General features: G+C 50.3%; 1 long non-coding RNA gene across 2 annotated transcripts; it reads left to right on the top strand.

The window, feature by feature from the left end:
* The first annotated feature begins 4,338 nt into the window (after positions 1–4,338).
* On the top strand, positions 4,339–17,879 carry LOC134521509 (uncharacterized). Of its 2 annotated transcripts, XR_010072799.1 has the most exons (5): positions 4,339–4,444; positions 5,013–5,240; positions 8,986–9,175; positions 10,330–10,506; positions 16,455–17,879. It is a non-coding gene; the product is annotated as an uncharacterized LOC134521509 (long non-coding RNA). The 2 variants fall into 2 exon arrangements; XR_010072798.1 differs by lacking the exon at positions 16,455–17,879 and having other exon boundaries at positions 10,330–11,061.
* The last annotated feature ends 375 nt before the right edge of the window (positions 17,880–18,254 follow it).

Here is an 18,254-nt window from a genome sequence, read left to right as displayed (position 1 = left end):
GGAAAGGCATTTGCTGCGTTTGGCGTTGGTTGGGATAGTTGGGAATTGAGAGGGTTTTCTATTCTGCAGTCATCAGTGGCTGAAAGGCACAAGTGCTGTAGTACCTGGTGTTTTGTCTCCCATCTACTCTGGGCTGTAAGATTAATAAGCCAAAAAGGGAGTAGAGCATTGCATCTACCCTTTCTCCCAGCATGGGTTAGGAAAAACAAAAGGATAAATCAGCAGACATTTCGGCACTTACCTCCTGTTTTTACAGAAATCACTATACATTACAAGTGCCTTTGCATATTTTATAGCACTTTAAAAAGCCGGTGTAGCTAATCTGGAAGTTGGCTTGTTCAGAGAAGCACAAAACATGTGCAGCCATAAAAATCCCTCATTTGATGCCAAGCTATTGCATTTTCTAGTGTCTGAAAGGCAATCACTATTGCACATCCAAAGAGTTTGGCTTGACTCCCCCCAGCTCCTCGTGGTTGGTGAGAACAAAAACACCAGCACAGCATCTTGAAAAGTTGTGTTGTTGCCATATGGTACAGATGTTTCAGTAGCAAAGGCAGCCTCCATCCAAGGGCTTGCCTTTGGAAGAGAAGCAGCATGCTTTCGCCCAGTTGGGGAAAAAAAAAAAGCAGTCCAATTAAAAAGGACAGGGATAAGCAAGGCAATGCCAAAAGCTTGGAGAAGTAATGCTCCTGGGACAATTAACGTCCCTCTACAAACAAAGACATGTGGTTCATGGGGGGTTTGGCTTGCAAAAAGGTGTCCCGAGTCCCTGAGAGCTAGTGAAGGGTTGGGTATTCATAGGGTTTCTCTCCTCTGTTTGGTTCTTATTACTACAAAATGTGTGGGAATTTGTTTTCTTTGGAAAAGCTCCTTCTCTGCCTAGTTTCATTGAAGGTGCTCAGGAGGTTCAGGGGTTATCAATGGTATCTATGAGATGTGTATGTGCACACACAAACACTCAGTGTGGTCACATAAACCCCCTTTCCTATGCTAAAAACGTGGCAACTCCAAGTGCTTGACTCAACATTCAGTCTTTGAAGATGGTTCCCATGTCCCCTTCCTCTCTTCACTTGGGTATTTGGTGCATTTGATTGCTGGAGGGAAGAGGAGGAAGACAAGCCTTGGGGTTAATGGAAAGGGATGCTGGTTGTCTCCAAAGCTCTTCCTCTGCCCTGATTCAAGTGATGGCTGGGTCACTTTGGTCCCTCTTCTGCTGCAATGAACAGCTTGGCCCAGCCAAAGTATGTTATCCTCTTCAAAAAAGGTCCCAGCCACGGGAGGAAAGCCGTCTTCAAACAGGGAAGGGGGTCAGACGTGCTGGGTGTGCGGGTCCAGCCAAGGGGGCAGCTGTGAGCTGGCCCACGTGGCAGTGGCAACCTGTTCAGCTGGTACAGAGGACAGCTGGGATCTGGCAGTAGCAGTTGGTGCGTTTCCTGACGGTAACCTACTTAAGGGGAAGGCTGAAATCTGTTGCAGGAGCAAGCAGCCAGCAGCGTTGGGTGCTGGTGGAAGAAGGAGCACAATTCAGACACCTGAAGGCATCTCCCTGTAGGAGAATTACCTTCCCTATAAAGCAGCAGGCATTGCTCTTAAGTGTTATCAAGCTTAAATCGGTTCCCTAGGTGACATCCTGGTAAGTGGATTTCCCAATTAAGCACATCCCGATTAAGTGGGATGTACTGTAATTACAGAGTGCTCAGCGCTAGGAGCAAATCAGATCCGTTTGCAGCAGAAGGGCTGGACCAAAGCTCTTCCCCAGTCTGGAGTGGGTTGTACCAAGGCATTTCTGTAAGCGTGAAGGTGGGCAGGCAGGAGATGGGATTTTGCAGCCACCCCCGCCATGCCAGTCGGCATGTTTCCTGCAGAAGGAACATGCTGGAGGAAGCCCTGATGCCATATCTTTAAACCCTTTGATATGAGAGCAAGTTCCTTTTGAGGTTGAACTCCCGTGTCTCGGGCTAGTCTGTGATCCTCGGGGTGAAGCCTTTGCTCCTGCCAGAGACATACCTCTTAGCAGATACGGTTGTGCGGTTACCGTGTAGGGAAACAGTGGATCTTCCTAAGGAGCAGAGGCTGTCAGATGCTGCTGCCATCCTCCAGGCAGACATTACAGCCCTTCAGAGCCAAATTCCCTTTGCACAGCCTGAGGGAGGTGGTTCTTGCTTCACGACTCCCCCTCCCCATCCCTCTGGCTTTCTTTTTGAAGGTATTTGGCCCCCAGCATGAAGTCCCATGGTCCTAGAGTCACACCCGGGCTATGTAAGCCCGTTCCTCTAATGCTTTGTGGTTCTCAGCTGCTGTTGGGGCATCACGGGGAGAGAGAAAGAAGATGCTCCTTTGTTCGCTGGCTGTTAGTGAAAGGAATAACTGAGCGTTTGCTGCCTTGGACGGGTCAGGGCATTTTTGTCTGGCTGGGGATATGAAATCTGATTGGAGACCTTCTGGGAATTAAGTGGTCAAGGCAACACCAAAATGCTGGAGATGGGACATCAAGTGTAGATGTGGTGCAAAGGGAGGTGAAGTCTGTGCCAGGAGGGGTGCGTGGCACAGGAGCATGGCCGCTTTGGACCTGGAGCCAGACCTGAACGTGGACCCTCAGACCGGGCCAGCCTCTAGCTTTACCACTCGCCAGGTTTACCCACCCACCCCAGGATCCTTCATTCCCACTTGGCTAGGAGGAACGTAAGTGCGGGGCAGCACACTTTCCCTCCAGGCTCCCAGACCCCTAGGTCGTGCCCGCTGGTGCACATCTTTGGTGGCTGTGGTGCTTCCAGGGGTCTTGTGCCTACGGGAAAGATGGCTAAAAAGCACTTACACCCACCACACCCACGTTCTTTACATGGTTACAGGGTGGGGGGCAAGAGCCCATCTAGTTCCCCGAGGTGAGACCTTATATTTTGGGGTGACGTATTACACGGTTTTTAGCTGCGGAGAGAACATTCCTGTAGGATAGCAGGGGAAGCCGATGAGCTGCTCCTACCTTTGAGAAGGTTAACCATGTGTACATCAATTGGCTCTGTCCCGTGTGGGTGTGGATTGATCCTGACCTCAGCAGCCGGTTGGCATTCCCGCTCGCTGGGCTCACCCATGGAGGGCATGCTGCTGCTGGCCTGCACCACTGCAGCACCTCAAACCCCTTGCTGATGCCTCCTCGCCTCCCGCTCTGCTCATCCCTCTCCCACCCCAGCAACTTTCCTGCTCCCGCCAGCCGGGCTGCATCATCCCCACGATGCTCCGTATCCGATCCCTCGGGCTGTCCAGCCAGAGATGCGCAGTGTCCGTGTCTCTGTGTGTGTGTATTCTACCCTCGCTCTGCTGCTTCTTCCCTACTGCTGGTTATGCAGTGCCACCCACTGGCAGAGCCTCCCAGAATTCCTCCTCTGCAGCTCTTCTCTGCCATAGGTGATGCTCCCAAGATGAAATATTAGAAGCTCTGGTGGGTGTAATTCATAGAGCGCGTCGCGAGGGTGCTGGCCCGGGACATCTGGAAACCTTCTGGCATCCTCTCCAGCGTATCTTAGTGTATGCTGAGCCCAAGCTGCAAGCTCGCTGTGCTGGCAGAGGCCCAGGTGTCAGCTCAGGCTGTGTTTAAGGCAACTCATATTGGCTCGCCCCAACCGGCCATCCAGCCCTGCGTCCTGCCTGCAGCGTGGCAGGGCAGGCAGCGGCAGCAGCAGCAGCAGGGTGGCTTCCCACCCCTGCTTGCTGGATGTGCTAAGTTGGTTTATGTAAGTTCTGCATTCATGTTTTCCCATGCAGGATAAAATACAAACCCCTGACTAACACCAAAACCCATGCTGTACATAAGGAACGTGCATCCCCATGGGGATTGTGCTCCCAGGGATGCGGGCTTGGGGACTTGTGCGGGAGGGGATGCTTTGGAGCCACTTCATTTAACAGTCAGCCTGGCCTCCGCAAATTTGCCTTGTCCTTTTCTCACCCCATTTATACTCTTGCCTCCATCCCCAGTTTGATGCCCAATGTGAGTCTGGTCGAGAAACAGGAGGAGAGACAGAGCGAGGCAACTCTTGGGGTCTGTGCATCGTGAGCCGCCATGCGCAGGAGGCTGATGCCAGGCTGGTACCCAGGGAGGCAGCCGAAATCAGTAAGTGCCTGGATGCAATCGCCATGTCAGTGCAGCAGCAGCAGCACAGATGGACTGCCAGGAACCTTCTCCCCAGCCTCGTAATAGGCAGTGAGTGTTTATTTAAAATAAAGCCTGACAAATGGCATGTTGGGGGCGTCAGGTCCTGGAGCACCGTCTTCCGAAAAGTATGAAAAGGCACCGGAGGGGAGCCTGGCACAGCCTCCCAGATGACAGTAATTAAAGGCTTTTGCACTCAGGTGCTGGGAGCTGCTCCTCTTGCAAATTGGCCTTGATTGAAGAGGAAGAGAATGATTAGGCTGAAGGGGAGCGATGGGGGTGGCAGGCGAAAACACCGAGGTAAGTCTCAATTTGTTTTCTGTAGGGTTGGATTCTTTTTTTTCTCTCTTCCTCTCTCCCAAGCGGTGTCCGTGTGGGTGGAGGGAGCTGGGCTCCAGCTCTGCGCAGCCTGGTCTGGCTCTGCCTGAGCCGCTTGGGGGACTGAAAAGGAGCAGCTCAGCTCTGGTCCTGCCCACGCGGCCCCAGAGCATCACCCAGCGCATGGTGCAGCCGAACCTCTTCCGGAAAGCTCTCTGGGATGGGTGGCATCAGGGTCACCCATCCCTTTGCAGTGCTGGGAAAGGGGTTAACCCTGAGCTGGGCTATACCCCTAGCTCCCTATAGGGGCTATACTCCTATAATCCCTATAAACCCCAGGGGTTACAGCTCTTTCCCCTATTTTAAGTATAACGGGGATGTTGACAGCTTGTTCAATCCAGGTTTTACCACATTATTTGTTTTAAACCTCTGTTTTTGATAAAGTTGTCTGAATATATTTGGATTCAGTGCTAAGTGCTGTATCAGTGTGAGGGGCTCCTGCAGGGTAGCTGACAGCGTTACAGAAATACGCTCCCTTTTCTTCCTATAGGTCTGCCCCCTCTCAGACCATGAGCACCAAAGATGTCCCAGCTCTGGCTGCCCCTGCTGGGGTCCTCCATGGAGCAGTTTGTCTTGATAAACTCGGGGATGACACCACAGTGTGAGCACGGATGCTACCTCCGAAACCATCCAGCTGCTTCACAGTGCAGGGCCAAGGAACTGGTCCCAGATTCAACCGAGAACCTCTGGCCCCCAAGTGCAGAGCATTAACAGCCAGGTAAAGCAATTCAGCTCGAGTTATGGCAGGAGAGAGCATCTCTTTTGTCCTGGTGTGAAGGGTAGCTAAATAAATGGGGTTTGTTCAAGCAACTGTAAAAACTCTGGCACAGAGGTTTTGAGCAGCCAGCCTTGCTCAAGGAAGCTGCTGGCCCAGTCTGCAAATGGATCCCCTTGTCTGGGTCCAGTCCTGCAACCGCCAGACCCAGTGGCCAAACTCCCTGTGGGCAGATGGGGAAGCAGGCCTGGTGCCCTACATTTGGTGCTTGTTAATATTTGGACGAGATAAGTGGTGTACTTAATCTCGTGCAGCAATTGTGTTTGTTATAGGGCAATAACTCTGCAGGGTTACCATGAAATTCAACGTGGCTTATGAAAATGCGGAGGCAGGGTTGCAAACCAAACCTCTGGCAGGAAAAAACCTTGTTGCGTTGGGGTGAAACCTGTTTGAATCCAAAGGGTGATATGATTGAAGAAGGGACGGACGATGATGCCCATCCATCCCTACGTGCAGTACCGCAGCCCTTTCCCAGCAGCAGGGTGGGAGATGCTCTGCCTGGACGGGCTCCGGCTCCTGCAGTGGCACTCAGCCACCCCAAATCCTTCCTGGCCTTTCGGAGGGGAAGCTGCTTGCTGGAGTGAGCAAGAGAAGTGAAAGAGGAAAAAACAAACAATGTGCTTCCAGCTCCTGCGGGCAGGGGAGGCAGTTACTATGTGAGCAAGGCTTGTGGCACCGTTTCATTCAGCACAGTAGTGTCCGTGTACCCGGACCCCCTTGCGCAGCAGGCTTTGTGCTCTTGAGGTCAGCTCCAAAACCTACTTTGAAGCCCATGGATGGTCCCTGAGCTTTGCATCCAGCCTTAAATATCCTACTAACGTCTTGCAACATGGCTTGTATGGCCACGCTCGGCAGCATTGCAGCCGTGAGCAGCCAGCTGCTAGAGGAGCAGGTGGATTGTGTTGGAGGGACAATGACACTCCAGGTCCATACAGCCAAGAGGGATCAAACTGGCATTGAGGGGTGATCGGAGGCACCATGTTCAAGCCAGGCTGGATGCTCCTTTGAATCTGTGCGTGCTGCTCCTGGCAGTCACACCAGGTTGCCTTCAAACCTGCAGCACTTGAGGAGCGGAATCACATCCCAGGCTAGTTTTTCTTTCAGAAGGTGGAAAAGAAGAAGAGACCATGCTTTCTCCTCCAAACCAGAAGTGAAGCTGGATTCCCTTTCCTCCCCAAAGCATCCGGGTTCAGTCCAGACCCCGCTCTACATTACCAAGTGAGCAGCAGCATCTTGCTTGCTCCGTCTCATCATCTCCGTTTAAAACACCCTGAATCCTGGTCATGGTCAAGCTGAGCAGTGGGTTCAGCTGATTGCATTCAAGAACAGCACAATAAAACCTCCAGAAAATTATTTTTCAATTCCACGTGCTCCCTCACAGCTGCCTTCAAGCCCTGTGCCGCATGTGGCTGCGAGAGGTTCCCAGGGGTGCACAGGGTTGGGCTGCGTAGGGGTGAAAAGGGGGGGTCTTTAACCCCCCCAGTGCCAAAAGGCACTTTTGTGACCCTGCTGCTCATCTCTCCCAGTTATGCACTGTTGTGACTCGACAGCAAGATGACAGAGGTTAGGAAAAGGCCTGGGATGGCTGGGATGTCGTTGCCATGGAAATCACGCAGTGTCTGGAATAGCAAGAACAAGAGCAACTCAAAAAGTAATGATCTGTCACATTGATTAAGGGGGAATCAGAAGGATTTTGTTTGGGGAAAGCCTCGTGCTTCAAGTAATGTGAATCCATATGCCACATCTCCCTGTTCGCCTCCCCCTGAAGGGCTCTGTCAACAGGAAATAATCTGATTTGTTTTGACCGGGGGTCTCTCCGGGGAGTACCGACGTGGTTCCTGCCCATCAGCTGCGCTGCACAGCTCCGCCATCCCAGGATGAAAGGCACCAAGTCAATGCAATATTCATTCACTTCCTCTTCCCTCCTTCATTCATTTCTTCATCCATTCATCTGCTTCATTCACATTTCTCTGGCACTTTAATGAGCAGCGCTTAGCCTCTGCAGTCCTGCAGAGCCTTCCCCTGGTACGCTCTTCACTGCAGATGGCTGTCTTCAGGCTTATTCATTCTGCAGAGCAAACCTCGGCGCGGCTGGAGCGGGGTCGCCTTGTGCCCAGCTGGGCGCTTGGGTCTTTAAACCCCATGCTGAGCCCCTCGCGTTTTACTATTCCATCTTTCACGTCTTGATGTCCTGCTCTCAGGGACCGATTGAGCAGGGGTGGGTGGGTGATAGCCCCCGTGCGAGCTCCAGGCTCGGGCCAGGGGAGCCGAGCTGTGGGCCAGCAGTCACAGGGCGAAGGGCTTGGGCAGCGAGCAGTCACAAGCCATATGCAGGAGCAGAAGCAGGAGGCACACGTAAGCCCCAGGTTTTAGGGATTTTCCTCAGATGAGCATTGCCCATCCCTCCCGTTGCCCAGCTTTGGGCACTCGCAAGCGTATGGGTGGGGGGAACAAGCACGTCTGCATTTCAGTGCCCTTTTTTTTTAAACCACCCCAGAGCAGGTTGGGGGTTCTTTCCCCAACATACGGGCATTTCTCTTGAAGAAAATAAAATGCCTGGGTGGTGGCTGGGTAGAAATCCAAAAAAGATTAAAAGGAGAAAACTGATTTTCCTGCCCATGATCTCACTAGTGGAAAAAGATCCTTTCCTCCCCCAGCCTGAAACACGCTTTTGCTGTGCGTGCGGGTGAGCTGTACTCCATCGCTCTCCAAATAGCTAAATGCATTTCTGAACCGAAGGAAGCAAACAGAAAACATCCGTTCTTTGTATAATGGAGAAAGCTTTCTCTTTTGTTCCCTGCTTTTTATCAAGTATCTGCTGCCATTATTGTTACTCACTGGGTTATTACCTCCGAGTGGCTACTTCCACCAGCGTGAGCTGGTTTATTGTCTGCTCAGAGCAATTATGGATTGGGATAATTCCTGCCGTGCTGTTTCATTGTGGAAGGATCCGCCGCGCTCCGTGGCCAAGGTAACTTGAGGTGATTAGTGCTGCCGAGTTACCCATCAAATTAATTAGGAGTGGGTGGCTGGTGCCGCGCCGTACACTGGGACAGAAGGATGAGCAGAGGCTGAACCCAGACACCTTCTCGGTGTGAGAGATATACAAGGGAAGGCTTTTTCAGTGGAGCAGAGATTGGGGTTAGGTTTATTTCTAGGACTAGTTCATCTTTATTCTCTGGTTGACAAAGCGTTGGCCAATGTGTCCTCGCTCTGAGGGTGCAGGACCCCATTGCTGTGTGTGCATAGAGGACAGGAGTGTCCCTGCAGTCCCGGTGGAAGACCCTCGCTGTCTTGTTCGTTGCTCACATCTAGGAGGTCATTTGGTTCCTTGTCCTGTGCTGCAAAGATGAGAGGAGGAAAGCATTTCTCGTTCCGTGTGGGATTTCCCCTTAGGAACTGCCTCACCTTGCTCTTTGGAGAGGGCGAATAAGATGAAAATGTTTCTCTGAAGTTTGAAATCGAGACCTTCTCCTGGGCCTGGCGCATCTGCGGAGATCAGAGCCCCAGTGCTGTCGTGCGGCCTCTTTGAACCGGGGGGAGTTTCACCCCAGGCAGGAATATACACCTGGCTCCATGTTAGAGGGCTCAGCCTGCAGGTTGCAAAAGTACCTGGTTATTTTTGTTCCTTTGATACTTGATCGACTATCAAAATAACTTATTTTTTTTTTCCTCTTTAACTCCTTAGGAATCCCAAACAAACCTGCCACAGGTGAGGCACCGCCAAACCCCCCGGGTTGTCTGTGCACAAAAGGGGTCGGGTCATCCCTTGCGCAGCCCCGCGACTGCAGCCTCGTGCGGTGCAGGGTTTCTTCTGAAGACGGGAGGGCTTTGTCGTGCAAGAGGAGCCGTGTGGGTTTGGCAATCCAGATGCGCAGGTTAGTAACAATGTGTTTATACAATCGCTTGCCTAGTAAATAAATACAGAAGTGTGACACTTTTAAGCGCTTGCTAAGGCCCTGACAAACACGGTTTTCCCACAATTAGTAACCTGTGGATTAGGAAGCTGTTATTTTTATTTATTATTAATAGCACACAATAAGGACGGATTAGCATGAAACTATAATGCCATCACATGCTCTCAAAATCCTCCATGCCAAGATCCCATCCAAGTTCAGGACAAGTAGCAATGACCTTTTCTAAGGAGGATTGATAATAAGAAGTCTTTTTTCTTGCTGGCTTAGAAAAACTAACTAGCGAGGCTGAATCTCTGGGATTGTACGCATACATAAGGCATCACAAAACAGCTTTGTTCAGTTATTTATGCCATTATTAAGCTTGGCCCTCCATACCCACTGAAATCTCTAGGTGTCTGGACTGCACCTGACACAGAGAAGTCCTGCTGCACCCACTTACTGGAGCTCCTCTTGGGTTTGATACTAAGCCCATGCCCTGGGCTAGGTCAACATTTGCCCGTTTCCCAATATTTTCTTGTGCAGACCATGGCTTCATGCTTGCTTTGCTATTCTAATCTGGCCTGTCTGAACTCTCAGATATCCCTTCTGCAAGAAATTGATGGTTCACACTGATGTGAATCACACAAAGACTTCACCCCTTTCCTGCTGCAGGTTGGACCCTGGGAAATGTCATTTGGGGGTACGGGGACAAGGAGGTGGTAGGAAGCCACCTCTCTCCTGCTCCTCTCTGCTCTGCCTCTCATTCAGCTGAGGCTCTAAGGGTCTGGAAATCCCTCCTAAAGTTTCAAAGCACTCTTCTTTGTGTCCTCCCTTGTTGGGCTAAGTTTCCAGAGAAAGAGAAATAGTGGTCATTCACAGAGTGCACTACCCTCAGCATCATGGTGATGGCATCCGGGGACCTGTAGGACAACCCTGCCTTGCCTCATGGGGAGGCAGAGAGCAGGCAATAACTTTGGAGTCATTATGCTGCCCCTGTCGCCTGCTTTTCCTATCAGCTGCATGAGACAAGCTCTCTTTTTCTGCTCAAAAAATTTCCCGGACCAAAGTTTCGCAGCTACTTTTGCCGTCCCAGAGTGCACTAAGGTATGGGCCATCCATGCAGATTTTCTCCTTAGGTAACTCGGTGCCTAAGCAGATCATTTGCGTCCAGGATGACTTGGAAGACACATGGAAGCCAGTGACCACCTGGAGCTGTAGATGGGGTCGATGGGCGTCGAGGCAGTAACATCTCAGGTCCAGACGGGCACCCAGCAGCGGCATCCTGGCAGGTGACTTGAGATCTCTATCAGATGGTAAGATAGTGGAGGCCTCCAAAGACTTTTCCTACATAAAGTTGGTGTCTTACATCCCTTTTCCCTCATATTTTTGGCCCTTGGCCCGCACTTTCAGCATCTTTGCCTTGGCCCTAGCTTCTGAAACAGCCCTGGTGTTCAGCACGCTGTGTGAAGGTACCTCCTGAGTGCCCATCTGCATTCATGGAAATAGTCCTACCAGGACCTTGTGGCATTTGTAAATACTTAAATTTTGTGAGGAAATACCCTGTTTAAACTTAGGGTGATATTAACTCCGTCTTCTTTGTGTTCCCCCATGTTCCTGAGCTCCGTTCACCAGCCCTGGCCCCTGAGACAGCTCCGCTGAAAGCAAATATGTCAGTCTTCACTGCACAGGGAATATTTTAAGGCTCTGAAAACAAAGTTTATTATAGCGAAGCTGCCAAAAGTGTAACCACTGCCATGCTAAAATATCCTCTCCTCCTACATTTGTAACGTGGGAGTCTTTTATATCCTCTTTACTGCTGCTGAACCATACATTTGTCTTGGCAGCAGATGTATATAGACTGGGACCTATTTCAGTGTCATGCAAAAGAGCTCTTAGGTTAAAAGATATATTACAGCTTACTGGAAAGCTTGAAATTAACTGCGTGATGATGCCACATGAAGATAAAGAACCAGCAATTTCATTGAATTGCGATTTTATCCATATGGGCTGAAGGTTTGAACTGCGTTAACATCTCCAAAGGTCTCCATTTGCCAAATTAACTCTTGAGTTTTGGGCAACTAGGTGGAGATAGGAGAAAGGTACCTCGTTTAACCATTTCCAGAAAAGCACTGCCGCCTCCTCCACTGTATGGGAGTAACCCAAAAAGAAGGCAGCCAAAGCACAGCCCCTGCTCCAGCCATCGCTGGACATCGCGGGGCCTTGGGGGAGGCCATCCGCTTCCTTTGCTCTCAGGCGCAGTGGCAGGAAAGACTCGGTCAGTCCCTACGAAGCTCTGCTGTGGTTATTATTAATACCAAACCCATAAATGTTAGTACTCCAGTGGCCAAATTCCTCTGTGGTGCTGACAGAGCTCTCACAGCCCTCGCATTTAAGCAGCGGCACCGAAGGCGTCCTCGGATGGCCCAGCATTCCCTCGGGCGTCTGGCAGCGGCAGGCAAAGAGTTAACGATGGAAAAACATGTATAGGTTTAGGGGAAGGATTTTTTTTTTAAATATATGTTTTTTGCTTCACATCTGAGCTCTTGGCACAGTGTCCCCCGCCTCTAATCACACCTTATAACTGCAGTTTAAATCAAAACCCACAAGGCTGGACCAGTTGGATCCAGTTTCTATTAAGCCATTTGATCTGCGACTGAGCAGACTTGCTGTCACCAAGCCAGTCCCCTGCCTGCGCCTCTACATAATGAGGCTCCTGCGGCAGCCTGCCGCTCCCCGCTCAGTGCAGGGGAATCCATGAAATACCGGGTATTTCATGGAGACGTCCCCCCTGCACCATCTCTCTCCGCCTCTCGCCCCCTCCCCAAGCAGCCGGATGGTGAAGCGCAGCTGGTGGCTACACCGGCGCAGGGAGGAGGCTCTTGCCAGCCTGTTGGAGCACATTTTTAAAGCTTTGGACATTTAATAAGTAAAAAAAAAAAAAAAAAAATTAAGTCCTCTTTTTGTTCCTCACTGCAATTTGTTCGAACGTTAAGCCCTTGAAAAGGTTGGTCGGTGGTTTTGTTATTAAGGGCGCTGTGCGGCCGTGAACGGGTATGCGGCTGCCTTTAATAAAAGATGAGATCTCCTCCCCTTCGTGGTGCATCGCTTCTCCGACAGACCAGGGCTTGGTGCCACAGCTGATAACGTTGCCTGGGCCCCCTTTTGCTCTCTGTTGGTATTAGTAAGGGAGCTGGTCTCCTGGTTTTATAGACTTAAAAAAAAAGTCACTGTTTATTCCTTAAATTAACGCACCCACTGATGCACACATCAGCAATAGGAAGGAAATGGTCTCAGACACAATCTCAGCCGCCTCCGTCCTCTCCATCGCTGCTCCCAGGACCCCTATGTATGCAGGGCAGGAGGACGGAGGGAGGCGATGGCTCAGCATCCAGGACTGCATCCCCAGCCTTCTGGTTTAGCTCCTTTTTGCAGCCATTTTGAACACAAATAAAGCAGGAAAAATAGCATGCAGCCGTAGAAATCCAAGCCAGTCTCCTCAATCAGATGTGTTTGAAAGCAGAATTGCAGCTGCAACAGGGAAGGAGTATATTCACCCACATTTCCTGCCTTTTTTTTAATCGATCTTTTAAAAAGCACTGCTTTGAGTAGGAAGTTTGTTTGGGTGAAATTATTGAGGGCTTATTCTATTAATGGGATTTTTTTTCTTTCCCTTCACATGTCACTGAACTGCACAAGACGGCCACAGACTCCAAACTCTGAATCCCCATTTGAGGACTCTGAGCTCCTGAGGTTGATTTTACGGCTTCAATAATAGGGAGAATTATGTGAATTGGTGGCAGAAGCAAGTTATATGATGAGTGGAGAGAAAAATGGCTCCGGAGGCAGGTTACTGCTTGAGACAAGGCTGCAGCAGGCAACGGCGCCCGGCTCTCCCAGCAGAGATGGCTGCAGTGAAATAACCCAAGAGGTCCTGGTTAAAATTAATTGAGTTAATTAATTGAGCAGCTGTGGCATGGCTATTTTCTCTGCATGCCCTGGCTCTTAGTCCTCCTCTCCAAGGGGAGAAAGTGCCGTTGAACCTGTTTATTGGCAATGCTGGTTCTGTGAAGTGGAGGTTGTCACGTTCAGTGTCCCATCATCTCTGAAATGATCAGGCATCGCAGGTGCCTGAGCCTCAGCTGGGAACGAGGAATTTTAGACCTTGCGACAGTATTTTCTAGATGCAGAGAACTGAGAGAAGGAAATACTCTGGAGAGTTGCTATGTTAGTGTCTGCAGAGGGATGGCATTGCCTCCCCTCCGCCTGCCCTGAGCCCAGGATGGGGACGTGGTGCTGGGTGGCACGTGCGAGGGGAGGGTGGGCTGGGTGCACGGTGCTCTTCAAACTCCTCAAAAATGGTGTAAACCCGGATCTTCACTTTCCTTTTGTTACGTGCAGCAGGTCAGGTCCTGCTCTGGAAGTCACTGTGTTGCGGACCAGACACGTAGCTGATGGAAATGCTGCTGCTGGCCCATGGAAGGGATTTTGGGGTGGGGTGGGGTGGTTTTTTTTCAGCCAACCCATTCAGGAAAGAATAAGCTTTTATTTTCTTAGCCGTCACTTTTTGCAGCATGTGTCAGGCTAACAATGGCTGGGTATTCCTCTGAGGCTGTAAAATAAGCTCATTCATCCTTTCTCTCTATTTGTAGGGAGAACAAAATAAAAAAACAAAACACACAAAAAAAAAAGGCAAACCCACTGAGCTACTGTTTGGTCTCCAGACGGAGCCTGTGGTGCGGCACCAGCAGCCAAGCACTGCTCTGGGTCAAACATGAAGGCAACGTGCTGTTTGTGTTCACCCCACCGCATGGATGAAGGGCGAGGGAGAAGGAAGGAATGTCAGTGGGAGCCTCTTGTGGGCTCCTCCTCGCCAAGGGGAGCCTCCCTCCCGCCGCCTGTGCCGGAGCTCTGTAATTTCCAGCAGGATCATGTTAACCACGGACCGTGCAGGGAGCAGGGCTGGGGTTTCAGTCCATGGCCACCTTCCCGTTGAGTCAGGGCTGAATCACCACTGAACACAAAGGGCTGGAGATGCTGTTCTGGTGGAGGTGGTGGTGGGAGCTCCACCTGCATCAATGGTGGGGATGGACGGGGGGTGCTGTCACTTAGCATGTGGCTTTGTGGCCTGATGTTGCGTGGCACTGAGATGCAGTGGAGGCCGGAGGGGAAGATAACAAAGTGACATCTATGTCTTTGGAAGGAGAGACAGCAAACGAGTCACCTGACTCGCTGGGAAAGGGCTTGGTGGGGGATTTGGGTGCTACCCCAAAACTCCCTGCCAGTGGCAGTGACAAGTGAGGGCAAAATCTCCAGCGTGGCTGTGGGAGGAGGACGGCAGCACTGCAAACAGTTTACCTGCCAGGAGCAAAATGCTAGAGAAAGTGTATTCAAGCATTTGGAAAATCTTGTGGGATTTTCTGGGAAAAGTGATTTAGTACACGGCAATCCTGGAGAGGGGCGGGAGCAGCAGTTGTGCAGCTGCAGGTAGAGGTGGGCACGCACTGAGACGAGACCTGAGCCCAAATTTCAGAGCTTGTGAGCAAACACTGAAATCCTGGTGGCCAGTCTTAGCTGAAACGCAGACCTCACCAAAAATGAGGTGAAGTCACGGGCACTCGGACCGAGGCACTTAAAACAAGGGTGTCTTGTCACTTGTGTCTCTGCTTGGCCCCAAGCTCTGTCTGCGTCGCTTCCCGTTAGAGATTGTGCTGATGGGTTTGAACTTTGTATGGGGAAAGGAGGTTGCGGGTGCTTAAAAGAAAGGCAAAAGCCTGGAGAAATGGTCTTGAGAGGGATCGAGCTAGACTGGATTGGATTGGAGGATGAGGATTAACCTTCACACAGTGGTTTCCCCCCTTTCCATGGAAATTCCAAGAAACACCAGCTCTCATTGGCACTGCAGCTGTCTTGAAGGTCTCGAGATGTCAGACCTCAGCGCCCACCTCATTTCTTTCCAGGTTTGAGCAGATGCTTTATCTTGACTAGTTTGGGCTAACTTATTGGCACATCCCAGTGTTTTTGCTGGCAGGGAGGTCTGGCCGGAGCTGCTTGACCTGGGGATGCAGTTCAAGAGCAGGAATCACACCTGGGGAGAAAAAGGACTCATGGGAATGGTTGAAGAAGGGAAGGAGTAGAGCAGACATCCCTCCCGTCCTTCCAGCAGGTTTAAGGCCTATTCTTTAGTGTGTTTTACTGGTCCAAAAGCAGAGCGACCATTCATCCTGCTGAATTCCTCCCAGATTCTCCTGTTGTAGCATGACCGGTATGAATGCCAGCAGCTGGAAGACTGAAATAGCAGCTACCATTGCTTAGGCCCCACTGATTTGTCCTGTGGTTTTTCCATGTCCTTTAATCTCCAGTAAATAATCCCTCACTTCCTTGCGGTCTTTCTAATTCCATGCTCTGTGCCGGTGCTTCCTGTAAACAGCGGGGCTGGTGGCCCATGCATGGCCACTGCCGTGTAATTGAGGCTCTCCTCAGCCGTGCAAAGGGCATGTGACAGGGCTGTTTTTCAGGCTGGATGTGGCCGTGTCCAAGTGCTAAATAATGGAAATGCCTCATTCTCCTCTCCATCCATCCAGCCAGGAGAAGTCAGGCCTAGCTCTGATGAGGCTGGTGAATAATACAAGTGTAAAAACAGCATGTGTGAGAGCATCAGGTCTTGGCACCCTAATATTATGCTGTCTGATCTCCAGCAATCATGATTAGGCCAGCACTTGAAAGCAAAATTGGACTAAATTATGGGCAATGAGGTCCCTCCAGCATACGTTTGCACTGGTGCTTGCTCTTCCGTGCAGGAGCCTTGTCCTGTGCAGAAGCTGTGATCAGACCTTGCTTAGCCCTTAACTGCCACATCTGTGGTCTAAAATTTTGAGGGGAGTCCTAAAATTAAAGAAAGAGATGAAAGGCCTGTGCTGAATAAAGGCCTTTTCTGATGTTTGTCGCCCCATGGGCTTGATCTTTTGCACTCTTGTAGGTAAGAGGCCTCTAGATCCTCCAGGGCACTCTTGACAGCAAGTGAGGTTGAGAAGGCATTTTTTCCAATCAAAATATCTTCAGCTGCTTTATGGCTCCCAGAGCTGTAAGATTTGTGTATCAGATACCCATCCTTAAGCCTAAGAGAATTAATTTTCCCCAGGTGAGTTTGTGTTAAACGGATGGTGGATCAAAGCGGGTTGTGAGAAGAGCTGGGCTGGGCTTTTCGGGTGGTACAGCTTTTCCTCCTGTCTGAAAGCTCATCTTTCTGGGTTTATGTTGACAGGTGGATCCCTGCACAGATACCCAAGGAACCAACAAGCCATTTTTGCAGGAACATCTTTGCTCCCAACATATCTTGGGCTCTCACTTGCGTTTGTCCTGCCCATCTTTGCACATGGGGTGTCTGCACATGCCCAGCTGGAAGATGAGGATGTGAGTGTGCTTATGGAGGTGGTTCTGGAGATGGATGGGTGCAGTCCTACCACCCCTGCCAATATTTGCAGCTTGCAACATTAATGCTTATGGTATTTACAGCAAAACACAACCATAAGAGATGGTTAATGCGTACTGCTTCCCAGCATGGCTGCTTCCAGAAATCTCCAGGTTTTGATGTGCTGGCTATTTCAAGTAAGCCCTAGTTTATGTATTTTCTTTTCATAAGCTCTCCACAGCCAAGCTGCGACAGCTAAGAGAAACCCGCTCAGTCTTTCAGCGATAACATCTCAATTATCAGAGCACTGCCTTCTTGCACATGAGGGTTGTGCATGCGCGTGTTGACACTCCTTAAAGTATTTTCGGAGCTGAAGCATAAGCAGGGACTCAGCTTGGTGTGGCATTGGGGACGCTGAAAAAAATGCCAGGAGGGAAAGGCCAACCTCAATTTGTGTCATTTAATGCCACTTAACGTCTGTCACCTTGTTTAGAATAGGACAGTCGATAGCAAATATGTAGTAGAGCCAAGTTTCCTCATTAAATGCTAACAACGCAGTTGTACCTCACCCTGGTGCTCGTATCGTAGGGAATTGTGTGCATCCTGCAGTTGGATGATGTGCTGAGACACACGCCGTGGGTTTCCTGCGCCGTGTGCTCTGCTGTTGATAAAGGAAGCCGGGAGGGCTGATGCCAGGAATCACATGGGAAATCTGGGTTTCTGGCTGCCCACACAGCTCCAGTGTGACCAAATGTTGGCAGGAGCAATCCCAGAGCATCCCCTGGAGATCAGATGGGCAGAGGACTGGGAATTGCTGTTTGTTTTCATGACCACCTTTCCCTTGCAAAGTAGATGCCACATTATCACTAGGTTGAGCTGTTGGCTGCAACGGAGCCGTACTCAAAATCAGACAAAACCAAAGCTGTTAGATCTTTCCCTAAGTCCTCTTGAAAGCATCACAGGTGTAGAAGAAATTACACCATTCTGTATGGATTCATGCCTGCTCTCATGGATCTCCCTGGCCTCAGGCTGACCATGTGCCTCCACTGCTCCATTTTTTCCAGCAGTGGGGATGTGAGAAGCCTCAAGAGGGACAGAAAGGCTTTGCCCGAGCAGCAGTAGGAGCCCTTGAGACCAGAAACCAATAATCCTTGCCTGGAGCTGGTCTCTTTGGCTCCAGGCACTGCTGAGTTTGCTGGTGGAGAAAACCACTGCACTGGATCAAACCACTGTTAAAGCAGACTTCACAAATGTGAATAGCTAGTGGTCAAAAAGAGCTGCCAGACTCCTGCTTTCTCAGTAACTAATAAAAGTGCTTTTTAACACAATTAATGTGATGTCTTGCTAAAGATTGAAGGAAATTGGAATTGAGACATTTGTATTTTGACAGACTCTGTGGAAAACTTCTGTTCAGACTGGTAGGAATGAAACCAATAAATTTCTGAAGAAACTTTCTGAATTCAGCCTTCAAGATAATAGATAGGCTGTTCTGACTGCGGATAAATAAACTTTGTTTTTATAAGCGTTTAAAGACCTTCAGGATGACGAAGTGGAACATACTTCAGGTCTCCAAAGATGGGAAGTGGCTTCTGAGTCAAATGCCCTCCCGTGCCAGGGCTCGTATTTTAGACTGAGATCACTCTTTTGTGACTT

Source organism: Chroicocephalus ridibundus, chromosome 10 (genome assembly GCF_963924245.1).
Source record: "Chroicocephalus ridibundus chromosome 10, bChrRid1.1, whole genome shotgun sequence".
NCBI lineage: Eukaryota > Metazoa > Chordata > Aves > Charadriiformes > Laridae > Chroicocephalus > Chroicocephalus ridibundus.
The sequence above is the reverse complement of the archived record's forward strand: the minus strand, read 5'-3'. Positions and strand labels throughout refer to the sequence as shown.